This window comes from Carassius gibelio, chromosome B2 (assembly GCF_023724105.1).
Source record: "Carassius gibelio isolate Cgi1373 ecotype wild population from Czech Republic chromosome B2, carGib1.2-hapl.c, whole genome shotgun sequence".
In the NCBI taxonomy this organism is placed as follows: Eukaryota; Metazoa; Chordata; class Actinopteri; order Cypriniformes; family Cyprinidae; genus Carassius; species Carassius gibelio.
The window spans coordinates 9,086,721-9,111,776 of record NC_068397.1 but is presented as its reverse complement, the minus strand read 5'-3'; the positions used below and the strand labels follow the sequence as shown (position 1 = coordinate 9,111,776).

Here is a 25,056-nt window from a genome sequence, read left to right as displayed (position 1 = left end):
AACAAACACAGAACTCAGAAACATTTATTTCAAGATGCAATAAAAGAAAACTGCACACTATATATACATATATGTACAATTGCATAAGTTTATATTTAATTTTTTTTTTATCAAGTGTACAGCTAATAATAATAATAATAATAATAATAATAATAATAATAATGCATTTTATTTAAGGCGCATTTCAAACCACTCAAGGTCACCGTACAACAAGTAACAACAGTAACAATATTAAAACAAAAAATAACAGCAAATAACGATGTCAATAAAAAACCACAATAATATTAGAATAGCACAACATATTGTGGAATACTATATTAAGACTTTATATATAGGCTTTATGAACAGATAGGTTTTGAGAGATGCTTGAAGTACTAGCATTACCTCCTCTTGTACGACGGTTTGAGGAATATATCTTCCAGATAGTACCGCCGCTCCCTATATGCAGAATACGCAGTCTTCGTAGGGCACCAACTCCCAGAGGGGGCACCATCCCAGTAGCTCAAAAAAAATAAAACATGCGCCATTCTCCCATCCGCACTCGCGACCGCTCGGACATTTGCGGATGAATGCTCGTAATTGATGGATGGACATCTATGCCCGGGTAAAAGACATCAGCAATCCGGCACAGAGAAAAGAAAAATAAAGTAAAAAACTAAACAAAAACAGGCATAAAGTTGGCTTGACATTGGACATACGAGAGTCTCAAATTTAGGGACCGTCTCTAAAGCTACATGTGATATTGTTATACACTTTTCTAACGTCAGTAGCATTTGAAGAGAATGACTTACAGTCATAAAAACAACTGTAATTGTTCATCTAGGTGACAGCTATAATTCACCATTAAATTGAATGTTTGATATTTATTAAAACAAACTGTAAGTCATATGTAAATTATGCTACTTTTTCACATGGGCTCAAAAGCAAATTTGAAGCTCAATAGCATTTGAGGAGAAAGACTTGCAGTCATAAACCAATTGTAATGTGTTCATTTAGGTGTCAGCTACGATGCACAACTTATAAATTTTTTATATATATTAAAATAAAGTGTTACTAAAGTTATATATATTGTTCTGTGTATGTGATTTCAAAGTCTAGATGGGTCGGATTAACCCTTTAACTGCCATACCCCTTAAAATTTGATTGCCAGAGGGTTACTGTAAATGCTTATGCCCGCTGGGCACAGTTTTCCCGATGCCACCGGGGTGGCGTTGCACTGACGGCTTGAGGCCGCCATCGCTGCTTGCAGCTATATTTAGGGCTCAAGCCTGGAGGGCGAGAGCCCTATTGTTTTCCTTAGGATTATTTTTTATTATTATTATTATTATTATTATTATTTTTTTTTTTTTCTAACGTTACGGGGGCTTTTGGGGCCCTTAACATGCTTAAAAAGTCTTGAAAATTGGCACACACATTGGAACCTGCGGCCATTAGGGCCGGGCAGAGACTGATACACGGGCGTGGCACAGGGGCTCTACAGCGCCCCCTGGAATATGGAGGGCCATGTATCATACATACTTGTACGTAGACGTACGAAACTCGGTACACATATAGAACTCATCAATACAAACAACTTTCGTATTGCATATCATAGGCTCCGCCCAACAGGAAGTTGGCTATTTAGGGTTTATTATTCATATTTGTCGTCAAAGTTGTGGGGGCTTTTGGAGTCCTTAACATACTCAAAAACTCTTGAAAATTTGCACACACCTTTGGATCTGTGGCCTTTAGGAGCCTGCAGAGGTTGGGACCCGGGCGTGGCACAGGGGCTCTATGGCGCCCCCTGGAACACAGTCATAAATATTGATGTATAGCTCACACATACTTGCACGTATTAATATGAAACTCAGTACACATATAGATCTCATCGTGCCGAACAACTTTCGTATTGCATGTCATAGGCTCCGCCCAACAGGAAGTCAGCTATTTAGAGTTATGTAAAAAGTGCATGCTCTGGAATTTGATATACTTGTCATAGGTTTTTTACTCGATTGCCACCAAACTCGGTCAACATGATCTCAAGAAATTGGGGATGAAAAATTGCCAGGGGATTTTTGATATCTCGAACGGTTTGCTCGTAGCGAGGCGTTGAATTTATGGCGAGAATTGAGAAACAGGAAGTGTCTAATACCATCCACATACATTTCCTAATTTTAATCAAACTTCATCAGATTATTCATTGTATGATGTCGATCACATATATGTGACTATTAGGAGTCAAAGTTATAGCGGCACCAACTGGCAGCAGGAAGTGTGTCATTTTCAAAATGCTTTGAATTCAGCATCTTATTTTTACTCGATTTGCTTCAAACTTCATCAGAATAATGTTAAAACACAGCCGATATAAATCTGCTGGGGGAATATTGATATCTAAAAATATTGTTGCCGTGGCAACATGTCAAACTGGAATACTTCTCAGGTGATTTTGAGGCATATAACATGCTTAGAATTTCATCAAACTCACAACACATATCAGTATTAGTGACAGCTAGACACTGGCAAAAGTTCATAAGAGGGCGTGGAAGAGGCACTCTATAGCGCCACCTTTTGTCAAAAGTGAGGGGGTTAGTTTTAGCTACAGACACCAAACTCAGTACAAAAATTGTTCTTATCAAGACGGACAACTTTCTAATTCACAGTCATCAGCTACGACCAACAGGAAGTCGGCTATTTTGATTTGAATGTGGATTGTTTTTTACATTTAGCTGTGAATTAATGCATACTGCTCAGAGGAGAGTAACACTATACACACCAAACTTGGTGTACATGTTGAAAAAACATTGAGGAACTTAAATTGTGAATGGGTTTTGGATAGCTTGGATGGTTTTGTCGTGGTGATTTTTTAAAATGACAATAAAGATGGAATTATTAATTTTCCTGCATTTTTAAATTCCAAACACTTCAAAACCTTTTTTCATACAGAAAAAAAGTTATTCTGAGTAAATATGCATAGTTTCATGACTTTACAACACTGTATGGATAACAGAAAATTAAAAAACTGTCAGACATCTCATATCACTCTGACCATCTGTTTGAGTGTGTGTGCTTAGACTTCCATTGTCTGAGAGAAATAGCGCCCCTACAGGTGCAGTTACCGGATTAAAAAAGGGAGGAGACTGTCTTTTGGTTTCACTTTTAAATCGGTTAAAATACAAATAAATACTTGGATTTAATTCACACTGACAAGCTAAACCAACATATATGATTATTATCAGGTCAGGGCTCATTAATAATTGATATGTGGTCAGTGATAAGTGAGAAACACGAGAGATGAATCACCGCTCTGAGCAGGAGCGTGTGGAATGACGAGCTCAGAAAAAAACGAGTTTATTCTTGTTTTATAGCTATTAAAAATAAAGTATTGGAGCGATATCACACAATTCACCAATTAGAGCACACCAAGAGCTAAATTAAGATGTTTTTGAACTGTTTGTGTGAAAATGAAATATTCGCGGCTGCCTATCTGAAATCACTGCCTCCGATCAGCGCGCACAGTGTAACAAGTTCAAAACTAACGAATTTATTCTTGTTTAAGAGCTTTTTAAAATAAATTATTGCCATAAATGCACACAATACATCCATTATAACACAACACGAGCTAAATGCAGGTGTTTGTGACCCGTTTAAGTGTGCAAGACTATTTGAAAACGCGACTGGCAGAATAACATATATCTCTCTCGAGCTGCAGGATTCTGCCTTTCGTCTTAAGAACGAACACATCACGGACAAGATTATTTCAAAATACATAATAGCTTGTTTAATATAAACAAAAACAGCCACGTGAACATAAACTGTTGAGAAATAAATCTGAAGTGGATCTACTGGATTTTAATATTAAGTGACCGCATATACCAGCTGCTTCTGTCTTCAATTTTAATCTATCTAAAAAATTAAACTCATTCATCTTGGCTGCTTTTTTAATGTGTGTACGTATTTATTTATTATTTTGCTCTAACAAGACTTAATCTATATTTAATTTAATCAATTACATTTTATTTTACATTTGATTTGTCCATTTCTGCATTTAAACGCCTAAAAACCTAAAACATGCCTTATTATACTATTGTTAGCAATTTCTTTATCGTCCAATTTATCTGGTGTACAAGCTTTTATTTTCATAATAAACTCGTTTGTTAGATTATACACAGTTATAGTGGTCTATAATAAATATTGACAGGTTTTATTCAAGCTGTTTAGAATGATTTCCGAAGGCTAATTTTTTTAAATGTAAATCCAAAAAAAAAAAATAATAATAATAATAATTTAATTAAATAAAAAACATTGGAAAATAATAACTTGTACTTTTTTATACATTTAGTATAGTTTCATAGTTTATGCATTATAGTTATAAAAACAAATACATTTAGCCAGTCGCATAGAAATCTTGGGCCTTATCCTTTTCTGACAGTTTTAGGGATTTTTAAAAATCCTAAAAAACCTTATTTGTGCTGCAAATAATAATTACAAACTAATTGATACTGACCTCTGACATCCTGTGACATGATATTTATTTGAATTTACATAATCTCATGGATGTAACAGTAAATCTGTTCAGCTCACAGATCAAGATAAGCTGTAATGCAAGCAACTTTCACAAATGCTTGTAGGTCAATAAAATCATTACAAAACACTTAAATCATTTAAGGGATTTGATAACACTGTAAAATAATGTCTAATTTGTTAACATTAGCAAATGCATTGATAACACTTTATAATAACTGCACTCATTAGTAAATAGTTAGTTCATGCTTCATAAAGCCTTGTCCCAATATTAATAGTCAGTAGTAGGCAGTTTATAAATACAGCTATAAATAGCTCATTTATTAAAAAGGAGAGTAAAGGGTCAGTTATCTTCCTATGAAAAATAAAAAAATAAAAATAAACAAACAACAACACAGATTAATACAGAACTCAGAAATGTTATTGTGGATTTATGATAAAATCAGCCTGTAAATGAATTCATTCTCCTCCAAGAAGACACAAGTAGTCCACACCAAACTTTTTTAACATGAAGCCATATACTGAAGATGTTAAATTGCGAATGGGTTTAGGATACCTTAAATGGTGTGGCCATAGAGATTTATTAAAGTAACACAAAAAAATACAATAGTTATTTTACTATATCTTTAAAATTTTTAATTCCAACTCTTCATAATTTTTTATATACGTAGAAGTCATCATTTGAAGGAAGCACAGTAAGTTTCATAGCTTTATCATTTTCAAGAGCCAGCATAAAATTAAAACTATCATAACATATAAATCAAGCTTGCAATTCTTAGTACCAATAATGGCCACCAGATGAAGCTATAGGATTACTTTTAAATAATTATTGTAGAAACAAGTATGATTTAAATCATTTATAGAAATCTTTCAAAGAAAAATAATATGAATTTTATGTATTTTACTGATAAAATGACCCTCACTTTATTAGAATAACAAGCTGAAGTATTGTGAACTGTATATTAAGAATAATTCTTTATAGGCTTTATGGACAGATAAGTTTTGAGTGACTCTTGAAGGTTCAGCACCACATCCTCTTTTACCAGTTTAAAGAATGTATCTTACAGTACAGGTGCAAATGAATTTTGAATGGCTTGAATGGTTTTGTCGTGGTGATTTTTTGAAATAACAGTAAAAAAGTAACCAGTAAATGTCTTTTATTTTTTTAAGTGCAGCTTCTAAACACTTCAAAAAAATGTACACATAGAAGACAAGTCATGCTGAGGAAATATGCATAGTTTCATGACTATACAACACTATATGGATGATAGAAAATTAAAAAAACTATCATACATCTGATGTCACTCTGTCCCTCTGTCACTGTGGGTAATGTGTGTGTGTGTGTGTGTTTGTGTGTGTGTTAAGTGAATTAGGTGTGAAACTATCAGGGAGCATTTAGTCTCCAGCGCCAACATTTTACAGAACTGCCACTTTCCTGGAGTCTCAGAATTACAATGTGTCAGGTTCTGAGAGATCTAAGATTCCAAAAAATGATTTAATTAGAATACCATGAAGTATTGTGAAATACTATATATTAAGACTTTATATATAGGCTTTATGAACAGATTAGAGTGACTCGTGAAGGACCAGCACCACCTCCTCTTGTCCGATGGTTTGAGGAATATATCTTCCAGAATCTGGGATTAAGATTTAGGAGCTCATTTTTATTCCACCTCCTTTCCTGAAAGTCTGTCTTGCAGAATTGACTAAAAATTAATCTTCACATTAATTCCTAATTATTTTGCAATTATTTTTGTCAGTTCTTCTTAACCTGTTTTTTTTCTTCTTCTTTTCTGACCTCATGACCCAGTCAGAATTTTTGTACAATCGTCAAGTCTTAACTTAACTCGACTTTGAGTTAAAACAGTTTGAGGTAAAAATCTTTTTTAGCGCATTTCATCTGTAAAAGAAAACATGCCTAATGATTCTGCACACATGAATATAAGGAGTTTTTCTCTTCCAGCTTTCCTGGACTATTGTATAGCACTCATAAATGATTAAATAAAAAATAATGGTAGTTATTAGGGATGTCAACGATTAATCGATGATCGATTAATTGTCGATAAGAGATGCAATCGATTAAGGCTATCGATGGTCGGTTAACCGATTCAATGTTGGGCTGCGTGCGGCTCATGCGCACTCAACACGTGCGAGCGGCTGTGAGTGACGGTGACGATATATAAAAGCATCATCATTCATTCACAATGTACAAATTAAGCTTTTAATGTGATTTAAACTTTAAAGTACATTAAAATAGAAACAACATAAAAGTTCTTCAACATTAAATGCAATAGAAACGTAGTTACTAATCATTTCATCAGATAACTGTTTTATATCGTGCGCTTTACAGGGCTGCGGGACACAGTGACAGGACAGGTAGTCTATTCATTCCTACAACTTGTTAATTCATTCCTACGAATTATTAATGTGGCAATTGTCCATGTTTCATTAATTTTGTTCCCTAAATAACCCATGATTTAAGTGAAATAAGGGAACAAATTAATAAATCGAACGAATTCTTAATTCATGAAATCTTTAATTTCCCTTCCCATGTTTACCACAGTAAGAGATGCGAAAACAGTTATTAAAAGCGAAAGATAATAAAATAAACCTGGGAAATTAGAGGGTAAGACTATGAAGATTTAGGAAAAGAAACAATGCCTAAATATACTGAATTTGTGCAAATTCCTGACCAACCGGCAAACCAGAACAAAGCCGCGTAAATGAAGACTATGGGGTCCAAAAGCATGGTCGCGATCTAACATTTTCCAGTTAACCTATTATTCCTCTAATAAACAAAGCTTTTATACCACACTTGTCATAATCAGATCTTATAATTTCTAAATAAATAATTGCTGGATTCAAAACAGCGATTAATAGGCGCTGTGACCGACACATTCCTGGAGCATTCACTGCTGTCACTAAACGGTGACGCCGAGCATCGTTCACAAGTTTCTGCATGGACCTGACTAGGGCACAGGTTCTAAGCCCTGGGAAAAAATGGGATGCTTTAAGGAAAATTTATAGCCTACTAAGTAATAGGCCCAACATAAAAATAACAATTTGTTTTCATGTTTTTTTTTTTGTTGTTTTTTAAATAGGCTATGCGAAATATATCCGACTTAAATAATTAAGATTAACGGATTTAAAACAGAAGTGTGGGCGGACAGAATCCAGCAGGATCAAATTAATGTGAGTAACTGTGTTTTGGTGCAGCAGCGCCGATGTAGTTCACTTAATGTGCAGCGCAGTCACACGGGCTCCACATTTCGGATAATTTTATTTTAAATACAATAATGTCAGTTGAAAACATTGCAATTGTGCTTTAAAATACAACAACGAGCACCACAAAACCATTTAAAGAGGCGCGTTCAGCGTTCTCCGTGCGGGATTGGAAACTGTCAACAAAGTAAAATGACCTCAAAAGTATGGCGCGCTCTCTTCATTTTATCAAATGATCATAATTGCATCTATTCATTTTATAATCCTGCTACTAGCATTTTATTCAGACTAAAACCTCTTTAATTCAAGTGAGAAAGCGTTTTGTGTGTGTGTGTGTGTGGCTTTTGCACATCCTGTCATACCGCTGACTGCGTGCCTGCAATAGACGCATTTTGCAGTATTATGGTTAACGATTAATCGATTAATTGATCGTTAATTTAAACGACGATCGATCATGGAAATAATCGAAATTTGACATCCCTAGTAGTTATTAAGATTGATATGGTTTGGTATTGGTAAAATGTGCTTGGAAAAAAATCACAATAAAACAATGTTTTAATGTTTAAGTTTGGAATATTAACTGACATGAATGAATGCTATATAAATATTGTTCATGTTAACATAATGTTTATAAAATAAAGCAAACAAACAGAATGCGTTGTCATCCTTTTTTTTTTTTTTTTTGTGAACTTATGGAGCATAAGTTCACAAAAAAAAAAAAAAAGGATGACAACGCATTCTGTTTGTTTGCTTTATTTTACAAGAGCACAAATCTTCTGTCTGTATTGTGAGTGTGCACAAATGAAAGTAAACACTTTTGCAGAAAATATATATTTTTTTAATGTCTCAGCTGTTTCGATCGCGCCGGAACCTGCTGCACACGTATATTCTAGCGATTCAAACTTACATCGCAGTCTGTTCATTATCAAAATAAAATAGTCAACTAAACATTAAAAGGTTACACTGGTCAGTTTAAATAGACCGTAGTATACCGGTCCACTCTGATGTTATGCCAAGGACGTTTTTGCTCATATGAAGAGGATCATCTTTTCCGTCTATATGCGAATGCGTGTTAAGTACAAGCCTAGTTTACATTATAAATAATAGTTTAACATTCAAATACATTGCGAATATGGAAACATTTCGATTTGTGCCGAATGAGACATGAGCAATAACCTCCAAATAAATCTAGCCAAAGCCGCGCTCGCTCATCCTTGTCTGCACGCATGCACTGTCACGATCTAATGCGCTGTATGCTGGATTTTTAAAAATCTGCATTTTCTAGGACAGAATCCAGCAGGATCAAATTAATGTGAGTAACTGTGTTTTGGTGCAGCAGCGCCGATGTAGTTCACTTAATGTGCAGCGCAGTCACACGCGCTCCACATTTCGGATAATTTTATTTTAAATACAATAATGTCAGTTGAAAACATTGCAATTGTGCTTTAAAATACAACAACGAGCACCACAAAACCATTTAAAGAGGCGCGTTCAGCGTTCTCCGTGCGGGATTGGAAACTGTCAACAAAGTAAAATGACCTCAAAAGTATGGCGCGCTCTCTTCATTTTATCAAATGATCATAATCGCATCTATTCATTTTATAATCCTGCTACTAGCATTTTATTCAGACTAAAACCTTTTTAATTCAAGTGAGAAAGCGTTTTGTGTGTGTGTGTGTGTGGCTTTTGCACATCCTGTCATACCGCTGACTGCGTGCCTGCAATAGACGCATTTTGCAGTATTATGGTTAACGATTAATCGATTAATTGATCGTTAATTTAAACGACGATCGATCATGGAAATAATCGAAATTTGACATCCCTAGTAGTTATTAAGATTGATATGGTTTGGTATTGGTAAAATGTGCTTGGAAAAAAATCACAATAAAACAATGTTTTAATGTTTAAGTTTGGAATATTAACTGACATGAATGAATGCTATATAAATATTGTTCATGTTAACATAATGTTTATAAATGAAATCTTATCGTAAAGTGTTACTAAATATATATATATATATATATATATATATATATATATATATATATATATATTGTTCTGTGAATGTGATTTTAAAGTATAGATGATTCGGATTAACCCTTTAACCGCCATATCCTTTAAAACCTCACTGCCAGAGGGATATTTTGAATGCATGTGCCCGCTGGACACAGTTTACCTGATGCCACCGGGGTGGCGATGGCATTGGTGGCTTGAGCCCGCCATCGCTGCTTGCAGCTATATTTAGGGCTCAAGCCCAAAGGGCGAGAGGCCTATTGTTTTCCTTAGGATTATTTTTTATTATTATTATTATTATTATTATTATTATTATTTTTTTCCAACGTCTCGGGGGCTTTTGGGGCCCTTAACGTGCTTAAAAAGTCTTGAAAATTGGCACACAGATTGGAACCTGCGGCCATTAGAGACTGAACCTGCGGCCGGGCAGAGACTGATACACGGGCGTGGCACAGGGGCTCTACAGCGCCCCCTGGAATATGGAGGGCCATATATCATACACTCTTGCTCGTAGACGTATGAAACTCGGTACACATATAAATCTCATCAATCCAAACAACTTTTGTATTGCATATCATAGGCTCCGCCCAACAGGAAGTTGGCTATTTAGGGTTTAGTATTCAAATTTTTCGTCAAAGTTGTGGGTGCTTTTGGGGTCCTTAACATACTCAAAAACTCTTGAAAATTTGCGCACACTTTGGAATCTGTGGCCTTTAGGAGCCTGCAGAGGCTGGGACCCGGGCGTGGCACAGGGGCTCTACGGCGCCCCCTGGAACACAGTCAGAAATGTTGATGTATAGCTCACACATACTTGCACATATTCATAAGAAACTCAGTACACATATAGATCTCATTGTGCCGAAAAACTTGCGTATTGCATGTCATAGGCTCCACCCAACAGGAAGTCAGCTATTTAGAGTTATGTAAAAAGCGCATGCTCTGGAATTTGAAATACTTGTCATAGGTTTTTTTCTCGATTGCCGCCAAACTCGGTCAACATGATCTCAAGACACTGGGGATGAAAAATTGCCAGGGGATTTTTGATATCTCGAACGGTTTGCTCGTGGCGAGGCGTTGAAATTATGGCGAGAAATGAGAAACAGGAAGTGTCTAATATCGTCCACATACATTTCCTGATTTTAATCAAACTTCATCAGATTATTCGTTGTATGATGTTGATCGCATATATGTGACTATTAGGAGTCAAAGTTATAGCGCCACCAACTGGCAGAAGGAAGTGTGTCATTTTCAAAATGATTTGAATTCAGCATCTTATTATTACTCGATTTGCTTCAAACTTCATCAGAATAATGTTAAAACACAGCCGATATAAATCTGCAAGGGGGATATTGATATCTAAAAAATTGTTGCCGTGGCAACATGTCAAACTGGAATACTTCTCAGGTGATTTTGAGGCAAATAACATACTTAGAATTTCACAAAACTCTGAACACACATCAGTATTTCTGATAGGAACTTAAATTGTGAATGGATTTTGGATAGCTTGAATGGTTTTGCCGTGGTGATTTTTTTAAATGACCTTACAAAGGGAATCATTATTGTATTTTTAAGTTGCAGCTTCCAAAGGCGTCAAATAATTTTTTCATACAGATGAAAAAGTCATTCTGAGGAAATATGCATAGTTTCACGACTTTACAACACTGTATGGATAACAGAAAATTAAAAAACTGTCAGACATCTCATCTCACTCTGTCCCTCTGTTTGAGTATGTGTGCTTAGACTTCCATTGTCTGAGAGAAATAGCGCCCCTACAGGTTCAATTCCCGAACTTTTACTTTCACTTTTAAATCCGTTAAAAATACAAATAAATACTTAGATTTAATTCACACTGACAAGCTAAACCAACATATCTGATTATTACCGGTTCAGGGCTCATGGATAAATTATTTCTGGCCAGAGATATGTGAGAAATAGGAGAGATGAATCACCGCTGTGATCACAAGCGTCTGGAGTAAAGAGCTCAGAGAAAACGAATTTATTCCTGTTTTAAAGCTTTTAAAAATAAATTATTACAGCGATATCACACTATCAACCAATTAGAACACACCAAGAGCTAAATTAAGATGTTTTTGAACTGTTTGTGTGAAAATGAAATATTTGTGGCTGCCTATCTGAAATCACCGCCTCCGATCAGCGCGTACAGTGTCGAGCTCAAAACAAACGAATTTATTCTTGTTTAAGAGCTTTTTTAAATAAAATATTACCACAAATGCACACAATAAACCCACTGTAACACAACAAGAGGTAAATGCAGGTGTTTGTGACCAGTTTAAGTGTGCAAGACTATTTGAAAGCGCGACTGGCAGAATAACATATCTCTCGAGCTGCAGGTTTCTGTCTTTCGTCGTACGAACGAACACATCACGGACAAGACTATTTCAAAACACATAATAGCTTGGCGACTATAAACGAAAACAGCCACGTGAACATAAACTGGATCTACTGGATTTGAATATTAAAGTGACCACATTTACCACTTGCTTCTGTCTTCAATTTTAATCTATATAAAAAAGGAAACTCATTCGACTTGGCTGCTTTTTTAATGTGTGCGTATTTATTTATTTACCTTTTTATACATTTTGTATAATTTCATAGTTTGTGTATTACAATTATAAAAACAAAAATAAATTTAGCCACTCACATAGAAATAGCTTAGGCCTTAACCTTTTTCTGACAGTTTTAGGGATTTTTAAAAATCCTAAAAAAACCTTATTTGTGCTGCAAATAATAATTTCAAACTCATTTGATACTGACCTATGACATCCTGTGACATTATATTTATTTTAACTTACATAATCTCATGGATGTAACAGTAAATCTGTTCAGCTCACAGATCAATACTAAGCTGTAATGCAAGCAGAACTTTCACAAATGCTTATGAGTCATTTAAGGATTTGATAACACTGTAAAATAATGTCTAATTTGTTAACATTAGCAAATGCATTGATAACACTTTATAATAACTGCACTCATTAGTAAATAGTCAGTTCATGCTTTATAAAGCCTTGTCCCAATATCAATAGTCAGTAGTAAGCAGTTTATAAATACAGCTATAAATAGCTTGTCCTTGGTTTATAAGCACATTTATTAAAAAAGAGAGTAAGTTATCTTCCTATGAAAAATAAAAGATAAAAATAAACAAACAACAACACAGATTGATACAGAACTCAGAAATTTTATTGTGGATTTATGATAAAATCAGCCTGTAAATGAATTCATACTCCTCCTCATACTACTCCATACTCCTTTTTCAACATTATGCCAAAATACTGAGATGTTAAATTGTGAATGGGTTTAGGATAGCTTAAATGGTGTTGCCACAGAGATTTATTAAAGTAACATTAAAAAATACAATAGTTATTTTACTATATCTTTACAATTTTTCATTCTAACTCTTCATAATTTTTTATATAAGTAGAAGTCCTCATTTGAAGGAAGCACAGTAAGTTTCATAGCTTTATCATTTTCAAGAGCCAGCATAAAATTTAAACTTAACTTATAAATCAAGCTTGCAATTCTTAGTACCTATAATGGCCACCTGAGGGAGCTATAGGATTACTTTTAAATAATTATTGGAGAAACGAGTATGATTTAAATAATTTATAGAAATCTTTCAAATAAAATAATATGTATTTTATGTATTTTACTGATAAAATGACCCTCACTTAATTAGAATAACAAGCTGAAGTATTGTGAACTGTATATTAAGAATAATTCTTTATAGGCTTTATGGACAGATACGTTTTGAGTGACTCTTGAAGGTTCAGCCCCACATCCTCTTTTACCACTGTTTAAAGAATTAATCTTACAGAACAGGTGTGAATGAATTTTGGATAGCTTGAAGGGTTTTGTCGTGGTGATTTTTTTAAATAATAGTAAAAAAGGAACCAGTAAATGTATTTTTATTTTTTTAAAGTGCAGATTCTAAACACTTAAAAAAAAAATGTACACATAAAAGACAAGTCATTCTGAGGCATATTTCCTCAGAATGACTGGTCTCATGACAATAGTTTCATGACTATACAACACTATATGGATGATAGAAAATTAAAAAACTATCATACATCTGATGTCACTCAGTCCCACTGTCACTGTGGGTAATGTGTGTGTGTGTGTTAAGTGAATTAGGTGTGAAACTATCAGGGAGCATTTAGTCTCTAGCGCCAACATTTTACAGAACTGCCACTTTCCTGGAGTCTCCAGAATTACTCGGTGTCATATGTCATAGGCTCCGCCCAACAGGAAGTCAGCTATTTAGGGCTGTTTATAAAAAGCATGCTCTGGAATTTGATATACTTGTCATAGGTCTTTTACTTGATTGCCACCAAACTCGGTCAACATGATCTCAAGACATTGGGGATGGAAAATTGCGGGGGGATTTTTGATATCTCGAACGGTTTGCCCGTGGAGAGGCGTTGAAATTATGGCGAGAAATGAGAAACAGGAAATGTCTAATAACATCCACATACATTTCCTGAATTTGATCAAACTTCATTGGTTTGTTCGTTGTATGATACTGATCGTATATATGTGACTATTAAGAGTCAACATTATAGCGCCACCAACTGGCAGCAGGAAGTGTGTCATTTTCCAAATGCTTTGAATTCAGCATCTTATTTTTACTCTATTTACTTAAAACTTCATCAGAATAATGACAAAACACGGCCGATGTAAATCTGTTGTGGGGATATTGATATCTGATATAGTGTTGCCATGGCAACGTGTCAAACTTGAATGTTCTGTTATGGTGAGTTTGAGGCAGACAACAAGCTCAGATTTACATGAAACTCAAAACACATATCAGTATTAGTGATAGCTAGACAATGGCAAAAGCTTTTAAAAGGGCGTGAAGGAGGCACTCTATAGCGCCACCTTTTGTCAAAAGTGGGGGGGTTAGTTTTAGCTACAGACACCAAACTTGGTACATAAATTGTTCTTTTCAAGACGGACAACTTTCTAATTCACAGTCATCAGCTACGACCAACAGGAAGTCGGCTATTTTGATTTGAATATTTAAATTGAGCTCTGATTTAATGCATACTCCTCACAGGAAATGTTCACTATACTCACCAAACTTTGTCTACATGTTGAAAAAACATTGAGGAACTTAAATTGCGAACGGATTTTGGTTAGCTTGAACGGTTTTGTCGTGGTGATTTTTTGAAATGACAGTAAAAAGGGAATCATTAATTGTCTTGTATTTTTAAATTGCAGCTTCCAAACACTTAAAAAAAAAATCATACAGAGATCAAATCATTCTGAGGACATATGCATAGTTTCATGACTTTACAACACTGACTAAAAGAAAATAAAAAAAACTGTCAGACATCTCAACTCACTCTGTCCCTCTGTTTGAGGAATGTATGTGTGCTGACTGAGTGTGTGTGTGTGTGTCTGTGAGTGGGGGATGGGCATGAGCTGAGTGGCAGACACAATGAGAGAGAGAAAGAGAGAGAGAGAGAGAGAGAGAGACTTAATCATCTCTTTAATCACCAGAAAAAAAAGTATTTTAAATTGTTATTTTTTGTTGCTTTTGCTAACATTGCTGTTTTCATTACAGCTTAAGAAATCTCTTAGGCCTTATCCTTTTCTGACAGTTTCAGGAATTAAAAACAAAATTCTAAAAATACTTATTTGTGCTGCAAATAATAATTTCAATCTCATTTGATACTGACCTATTCCATCCTGTGACATGACATTTATCTTAATTTACATAATCTCATGGATGTAACAGTAAAACTGTTCAGTTCACAGATCAAGACTAAGCTGTAATGCAAGCAGAACTTTAACAAATGCTTATAAGTCATTAAAGGATTTTATAACACTGTAAAATAATGTCTAATTTGTTAACATTAGTAAATGCATTGGTAACACTTTATAATAACTGCACTCATTAGTAAATAGTCAGTTCATGCTTTATAAAGTCTTGTCCCAACTTAAATAGTCATTAATAAGCAGCTTATAAATACAGCTATAAATAGCTTGATCTTGGTTTATAAGCACATTTATTAAAAAGGAGAGTAAAGGGTCAGTTATCTTCCTATGAAAAATAAAAAAATGAAAATAAACAAACAACAACACAGATTGATACAGAACTCAGAAATGTTATTGTGGATTTATGATCAAATCAGCCTGTAAATGAATCATACTCCTCCAAGAAGACACAAGTAGTTCACACCAAACTTTTTCAACATGATGCCAATATACTGAAGATGTTAAATTGCGAATGGGTTTAGGATACCTTAAATGGTGTGGCCATACCGATTTATTAAAGTAACATAAAAAAATACAATAGTTATTTTACTATATCTTTAACATTCTTCATTCCAACTCTTCATAATTTTTTATATACGTAGAAGTCATCATTTGAAAGAAGCACAGCAAGTTTCATAGCTTTATCATTTTCAAGAGCCAGCTTAAAATTAAAACTATCATAACATATAAATCAAGCTTGCAATTCTTAGTACCAATAATGGCCACCAGATGGCGCTATATGATTACTTTTAAATAATTATTGTAGAAACAAGTATGATTTAAATCATTTATAGAAATCTTTCAAAGAAAAATAATATGTATTTTACTGATAAAATGACCCTCACTTAATTAGAATAATATGCTGAAGTATTGTGAAATACTGTGTATTAAGAATAATTCTTTATAGGCTTTATGGACAGATAAGTTTGGAGTGACTCTTGAAGGATCAGCACCACATCCTCTTTTACCACTGTTTAAAGAATGTATCTTACAGTACAGGTGTGGATGAATTTTGAATAGCTTGAATGGTTTTGTCATGGTGATTTTTTGAAATAACAGTAAAAAAGGAACCAGTAAATGTCTTTTATTTTTTTAAGTGCAAGTTCTAAACAATTCAACAAAATGTACACATAGAAGACAAGTCATGCTGAGGAAATATGCATAGTTTCATGACTATACAACACTATATGGATGATAGAAAATTAAAAAACTACCATACATCTGATGTCACTCTGTCCCTCTGGGTAATGTGTATGTGTGTGTGTGTGTTTGTGTGTTAAGTGTGTGTGTGTTAAGTGTGTGTGCTGAGTTTGTGTGAATGTGTGGGAGAGGGGATGGGCTTGGTGTCAGAGAGAGAGAGAGAGAGAGAGAGAGAGAGAGAGAGGGAGACTTAATCATCTCTTTAATCACCAGCAGAAAAAAAAAGCAATTTTGTGTTGTTGTTGTTTTTTCATCATTACAGCTTAAAAAATATCTTAGGCCTCAACATCAACTGTTGCTAGCCTACTCCCAAAATTAATAGTCATTAGTAAGCATTTTATAAATACAGCTATAATTAAATTGTTCATGGTTTATATGCACATTTATTTTGAGGAGATTAAAGGCTGTAATCTTCCTAAAAAAAAATAAAAAAAAAATAAAAATAAAAAAATAAACAAACACAGAACTCAGAAACATTTATTTCAAGATGCAATAAAAGAAAACTGTACACTATATATATATATATATATATATATATATATATATATATATATATATATATATATATATATATATATACAATTGCATAAGTTTATATTTAATTTTTTTTATCAAGTGTACAGCTAATAATAATAATAATAATAATAATGCATTTTATTTAAGGCGCCTTTCAAACCACTCAAGGTCACCGTACAACAAGTAACAACAGTAACAATATTAAAACAAAAAATAACAGCAAATAACAATGTCAGTAAAAAACCACAATAATATTAGAATAGCACAACATATTGTGGAATACTATATTAAGACTTTATATATAGGCTTTATGAACAGATAGGTTTTGAGAGATTCTTGAAGTACTAGCATCACCTCCTCTTGTATGATGGTTTGAGGAAAATATTTTCCAGATAGTACCGCCGCTCCCTATATGCAGAATACGCAGTCTTCGTAGGGCACCAACTCCCAGAGGGGGCACCATCCCAGTAGCTCAAAAAAAATAAAACATGCGCCATTCTCCCATCCGCGCTCGCGACCGCTCTGACATTTGCGGATGAATGTTTGTAATTGATGGATGGACATCTATGCCCGGGTAAAAGACATCAGCAATCCGGCACAGAGAAAAGAAAAATAAAGTAAAAAAACAAAACAAAAACAGGCATAACCGGATTAACCCTTTAACTGCCATATCCCTTAAAATTTGATTGCCAGAGGGTTACTGTAAATGCTTATGCCCGCTGGGCACAGTTTTCCCGATGCCACCGGGGTGGTGTTGCACTGACGGCTTGAGCCCGCCATCGCTGCTTGCAGCTATATTTATTATTATTATTCTTCTTCTCCAAAATGAATTGCATTTTTGAGGGCCTAAACATGCTCGAAAAGTCATGAAACTTTGCACACACCTCAAAACTGGCGAAAATTTACGTCTGATATGGGTTTCAGAAGTGGGTGTGGCAAAATGGCTCAACAGCGCCACCTATACACGTTCAACAGTGTGCGCCTCGAGCTACGTTTCATGTACATGTATGAAAATCGGTATACACATGTAACTCTCCAATACCTACAAAAAAGTCTCTTGGAGCAAAATCCGAAACCCAACAGGAAGTCGGTTATTACTAATATTATGAGCAAATTTTTATTATAATATTATAATATTATATATTTTATTTTTATTAAATTATTCAGTTATAGTCATAGCGCCACCTACTGGCAACAGGAAGTGACATATTTTACACTGCGAAGAACTACTCCTAGAAATTTTATGACATCAATGTATTTTTTGTGGTCAGTCTAATCTAAAGGCCTGTGCGATGTTAAGTTGTGAAGATCTTGAGTTTTCGTTAAAAGGCGTGTCCATGGCGCCATCACGAAGTTCGATGTCTCGCCATGGGAGTAGAAGATGTTATAACTCAGGCATAAAATGTCCGATCTTCCCCAAACTGCACATGTGTGATAAGAGTCCTGGCCTGAACACATCTGAAGGCCAAAATTCCATCAGGTGTGGCAAAATGGCTCGATAGCGCCACCTATACACTTTCAACAAAGTGCGCCTCGAGCTATGTTTCACGTACATGTACAAAAATCGGTATACACATGTAACACACCAATACCTACAAAAAAGTCTCTTGGTACGAAATCCGAATCCCAACAGGAAGTCGGTTATTTAGAATTTTCTCTGCAAAATTGGCGTTGTTTTTGCCATTTTCAGGGGTTGTACTTTAACGAACTCCTCCTAGAGATTTATTCAGATCAACACCAAACCTGGTCAGTGTAATCTTAAGCCCTTTGCGATGTTAAATTGCGAAAATCTTTAGATTACGTTAAAGGGCGTGTCCATGGCGGCCTGACAAATTTCGATGTTTCGCCATGAAAAAGGAAGTTGCTGTAACTCAGAGATACAATGTCAAATCTGCCCCAAACTTCACATGTTAGATAAAACTTCTGCCCTTAACAGATCTACATGCCCACATTCAGTTATAGTCATAGCGCCACCTATTGGCAACAGGAAGTGACATGTTTTACGCTGCAACAAACTACTCCTATAATTATTTTGAGATTAACATATATTTTGTGGTCAGTCTAATCTAAAGGCCTGTGCAATGTTAACTTTTGGAGATCTTGAGTTTTTGTTGAAGGGCATTTCCATGGCGCCATGACAAAATTTGATGTCTTGCCACAGCAAGAGAAGTTGTTGTAACTCAAGCATAAAATGTTCAATCTTCCCCAAACTTCACATGTTTGATAAGAGTCCTGGCCTGAACACCTCTCAAGGCCAATATTCCATTATAATGATAGCGCCACCTGCTGGCAACGGTAAGATTGGCACATATATGGGATATACTTTGATATATTCCACTTATATTTAGGACATTAAATGCATATTTCTCAACGTTCACCTTTTTACTAAAGCCACACGATGGCAGTGAGCACGGGTGCGAGGGCCCGTTCATCGCTGCTTGCAGCTTTAATTAGGGCTCAAGCCTGGAGGGCGAGAGCCCTATTGTTTTCCTTAAGATTATTTGTTATTATTATTAGGGCTCAAGCCCAAAGGGCGAGAGGCCTATTGTTTTCCTTAGGATTATTTTTTATTATTATTATTATTATTATTATTATTTTTATTTTATTTTTTTCCAACGTCTCGGGGGCTTTTGGGGCCCTTAACATGCTTAAAAAGTCTTGAAAATGGGCACACAGATTGGAACCTGCGGCCATTAGGGCCGGGCAGAGACTGATACACGGGCGTGGCACAGGGGCTCTACAGCGCCCCCTGGAATATGGAGGGCCATATATCATACATTCTTGCTCGTAGACGTATGAAACTCGGTACACATATAAATCTCATCAATCCAAACAACTTTTGTATTGCATATCATAGGCTCCGCCCAACAGGAAGTTGGCTATTTAGGGTTTAGTATTCAAATTTTTCGTCAAAGTTGTGGGGGCTTTTGGGGTCCTTAACATACTCAAAAACTCTTGAAAATTCGCGCACACTTTGGAATCTGTGGCCTTTAGGAGCCTGCAGAGGCTGGGACCCGGGCGTGGCACAGGGGCTCTACGGCGCCCCCTGGAACACAGTCAGAAATGTTGATGTATAGCTCACACATACTTGCACATATTCATATGAAACTCAGTACACATATAGATCTCATCGTGCCGAACAACTTTCGTATTGCATGTCATAGGCTCCACCCAACAGGAAGTCAGCTATTTAGAGTTATGTAAAAAGCGCATGCTCTGGAATTTGAAATACTTGTCATAGGTTTTTTGCTCGATTGCCGCCAAACTCGGTCAACATGATCTCAAGACACTGGGGATGAAAAATTGCCAGGGGATTTTTGATATCTCGAACGGTTTGCTCGTGGCGAGGCGTTGAAATTATGGCAAGAAATGAGAAACAGGAAGTGTCTAATACCATCCACATACATTTCCTGATTTTAATCAAACTTCATCAGATTATTCGTTGTATGATGTCGATCGCATATATGTGACTATTAGGAGTCAAAGTTATAGCGCCACCAACTGGCAGAAGGAAGTGTGTCATTTTCAAAATGATTTGAATTCAGCATCTTATTATTACTCGATTTGCTTCAAACTTCATCAGAATAATGTTAAAACACAGCCGATATAAATCTGCAAGGGGGATATTGATATCTAAAAAATTGTTGCCGTGGCAACATGTCAAACTAGAATACTTCTCAGGTGATTTTGAGGCAAATAACATACTTAGAATTTCACAAAACTCTGAACACACATCAGTATTTCTGATAGGAACTTAAATTGTGAATGGATTTTGGATAGCTTGAATGGTTTTGCCGTGGTGATTTTTTTAAATGACCTTACAAAGGGAATCATTATTGTATTTTTAAATTGCAGCTTCCAAACACGTCAAATAATTTTTTCATACAGATGAAAAAGTCATTCTGAGGAAATATGCATAGTTTCACGACTTTACAACACTGTATGGATAACAGAAAATTAAAAAAACTGTCAGACATCTCATCTCACGCTGTCCCTCTGTTTGAGTATATGTGCTTCAGACTTCCATTGTCTGAGAGAAATAGCGCCCCTACAGGTTCAATTCCCGAACTTTTACTTTCACTTTTAAATCGGTTAAAAATACAAACAAATACTTAGATTTAATTCACACTGACAAGCTAAACCAACATATCTGATTATTACCGGTTCAGGGCTCATGGATAAATTATTTCTGGCCAGAGATACGTGAGAAATAGGAGAGATGAATCACCGCTGTGATCATGAGCGTCTGGAGTAAAGAGCTCAGAGAAAACGAATTTATTCCTGTTTTAAAGCTTTTAAAAATAAATTATTACAGCGATATCACACAATCAACCAATTAGAACACACCAAGAGCTAAATTAAGATGTTTTTGAACTGTTTGTGTGAAAATGAAATATTTGTGGCTGCCTATCTGAAATCACCGCCTCCGATCAGCGCGTACAGTGTCCAGCTCAAAACAAACGAATTTATTCTTGTTTAAGAGCTTTTTTAAATAAAATATTACCACAAATGCACACAATAAACCCATTGTAACACAACAAGAGCTAAATGCAGGTGTTTGTGACCTGTTTAAGTGTGCAAGACTATTTGAAAGCGCGACTGGCAGAATAACATGTATCTCTGGAGCTGCAGGATTCTGCCTTTCGTCGTACGAACGAACACATCACGGACAAGATTATTTCAAAATACATAATAGCTTGGCGAATATAAACGAAAACAGCAACGTGAACATAAACTGGATCTACTGGATTTGAATATTAAAGTGACCACATTTACCACTTGTTTCTGTCTTCAATTTTAATCTATATAAAAAAGGAAACTCATTCGACTTGGCTGCTTTTTTAATGTGTGCGTATTTATTTATTTATCTTTTTATACATTTTGTATAATTTCATAGTTTGTGTATTACAATTATAAAAACAAAAATAAAATTAGCCACTCACATAGAAATAGCTTAGGCCTTAACCTTTTTCTGACAGTTTTAGGGATTTTTAAAAATCCTAAAAAAAACTTATTTGTGCTGCAAATAATAATTTCAAACTCATTTGATACTGACCTATGACATCCTGTGACATTATATTTATTTTAATTTACATAATCTCATAGATGTAACAGTAAATCTGTTCAGCTCACAGATCAATACTAAGCTGTAATGCAAGCAGAACTTTCACAAATGCTTATGAGTCATTTAAGGATTTGATAACACTGTAAAATAATGTCTAATTTGTTAACATTAGCAAATTCATTGATAACACTTTATAATAACTGCACTCATTATTAAATAGTCAGTTCATGCTTTATAAAGCCTTGTCCCAATATCAATAGTCAGTAGTAAGCAGTTTATAAATACAGCTATAAATAGCTTGTCCTTGGTTTATAAGCACATTTATTAAAAATGAGAGTAAGTTATCTTCCTATGAAAAATAAAAGATAAAAATAAACAAACAACAACACAGATTGATACAGAACTCAGAAATTTTATTGTGTATTTATGATAAAGCCTGCAAATGAATTCATACTCCTACTCATACTACTCCATACTCCTTTTTCAACATTATGCCTATATACTGAGATGTTAAATTGTGAATGGGTTTAGGATAGCTTAAATGGTGTTGCCATAGAGATTTATTAAAGTAACATAAAAAAATACAATAGTTATTTTACTATATCTTTACAATTTTTCATTCTAAATCTTCATAATTTTTTATATAAGTAGAAGTCCTCATTTGAAGGAAGCACAGTAAGTTTCATAGCTTTATCACTTTCAAGAGCCAGCATAAAATTTAAACTATCATAACTTATAAATCAAGCTTGCAATTCTTAGTACCTATAATGGCCACCAGAGGGAGCTATAGGATTACTTTTAAATAATTATTGTAGAAACGAGTATGATTTAAATCATTTATAGAAATCTTTCAAAAAAAAAAATGAATTGTATATATTTTACTGATAAAATGACCCTCACTTAATTAGAATAACAAGCTGAAGTATTTTGAACTGTATATTAAGAATAATTCTTTATAGGCTTTATGGACAGATAACGTTTTGAGTGACTCTTGAAGGTTCAGCACCACATCCTCTTTTACCACTGTTTAAAGAATTAATCTTACAGAATAGGTGTGAATGAATTTTGGATAGCTTGAATGGTTTTGCCGTGATGATTTTTTGAAATAATAGTAAAAAAGGAACCAGTAAATGTCTTTTTATTTTTTATTTTTATAAGTGCAGCTTCTAAACACTTAAAAAAAAAAAATTTACACATAGAAGACCAGTCATTCTGAGGCATATTTCCTCAGAATGACTGGTCTCATGACCATAGTTTCATGACTATACAACACTGTATGGATGATAGAAAATTAAAAAAAACTATCATACATCTGATGTCACTCAGTCCCACTGTCACTGTGGGTAATGTGTGTGTGTGTGTGTGTGTGTTAAGTGAATTAGGTGTGAAACTATCAGGGTGCATTTAGTCTCCAGCGCCAACATTTTACAGAACTGCCACTTTCCTGGAGTCTCCAGAATTACTCGGTGTCAGGCTCTGAGAGACTTAAGATTCCAAAAAATGATTTAATTAGAATACCATGAAGTATTGTGAAATACTATATATTAAGTCTTTATATATAGGCTTTATGAACAGATTAGAGTGACTCGTGAAGGACCAGCACCACCTCCTCTTGTTCGATGGTTTGAGGAATATATCTTCCAGAATCCAGGATTAAGATTTAGGAGCTCATTTTTATTCCACCTCCTTTCCTGAAAAGTCTGTCTTGCAGAATTGACTAAAAATTAATCTTCACATTAATTCCTAATTATTTTGCAATTCTTTTTGTCAGTTCTTCTTGACCTGCTTTTTTCTTCTTCTTTTCTGACCTCATGACCCAGTCAGTATTTTTTGTACAATGGTCAAGTCTTAACTTATCCATTTCTGTATTGCATTTGTGTTTGATATTTCTCATGGGTATTTCATAATTTTCGACCTTACAGTTTGAGTTAAAAGTCTATTTTAGCGCATTTCATCTGTAAAAGAAAACATGCCTAATAATTCTGCACACATGAATATAAGGAGTTTTTCTCTTCCAGCTTTCCTGGACTATTGTATAGTACTCATAAATGATTAAATAAAAAATAATGGTAGTTATTAAGATTTATATGGTTAGGAATTGGTAAAATGTGCTTGGAAAAAAATCACAATAAAACAATGTTTTAATGTTTAAGTTTGGAATATTAACTGACGTGAATGAATGCTATATAAATATTGTTCATGTTAACATAATGTTTATGAATGGAATCTTATTGTAAAGTGTTACTAAAGTTATACATATATATTGTTCTGTGAATGTGATTTTAAAGTCTAGATGATTCGGATTAACCCTTTAACTGCCATATCCTTTAAAACCTCACTGCCAGAGGGATATTGTGAATGCATGTGCCCGCTGGGCACAGTTTACCTGATGCCACCGGGGTGGCGATGGCACTGGTGGCTTGAGCCCGCCATCGCTGCTTGCAGCTATATTTATTATTATTATTATTTTTCTTCAAGGTTTCGGGGGCTTTTGGGGCCCTTAACATGCTCAAAAACTCTTGAAAATTGGTACACACCTTGGAACCTGCGGCCATTAGGGCCGGACAGAGTCTGATACACGGGCGTGGCACAGGGGCTCTACAGCGCCCCCTGTAGTACTGAGGGCCATATATCATACATACTTGCACGTATACATATGAAACTTGGTACATATATAGAACTCATCAAACCAAACAACTTTCACACTGCATGTCATAAGCTCCGCCCAACAGGAAGTTGGCTATTTAGGGTTTTATGAAAAACAC

The 25,056-nt window shown here is 34.9% G+C and overlaps 1 long non-coding RNA gene across 2 annotated transcripts in view; it reads right to left on the bottom strand.

Moving 5' to 3' along the window:
- The window catches only part of LOC127950697 (uncharacterized), a 371,356-nt gene that overhangs the window by 289,154 nt on the left and 57,146 nt on the right, over positions 1-25,056 (bottom strand). The gene's annotated exons all lie outside the window — the stretch shown is intronic.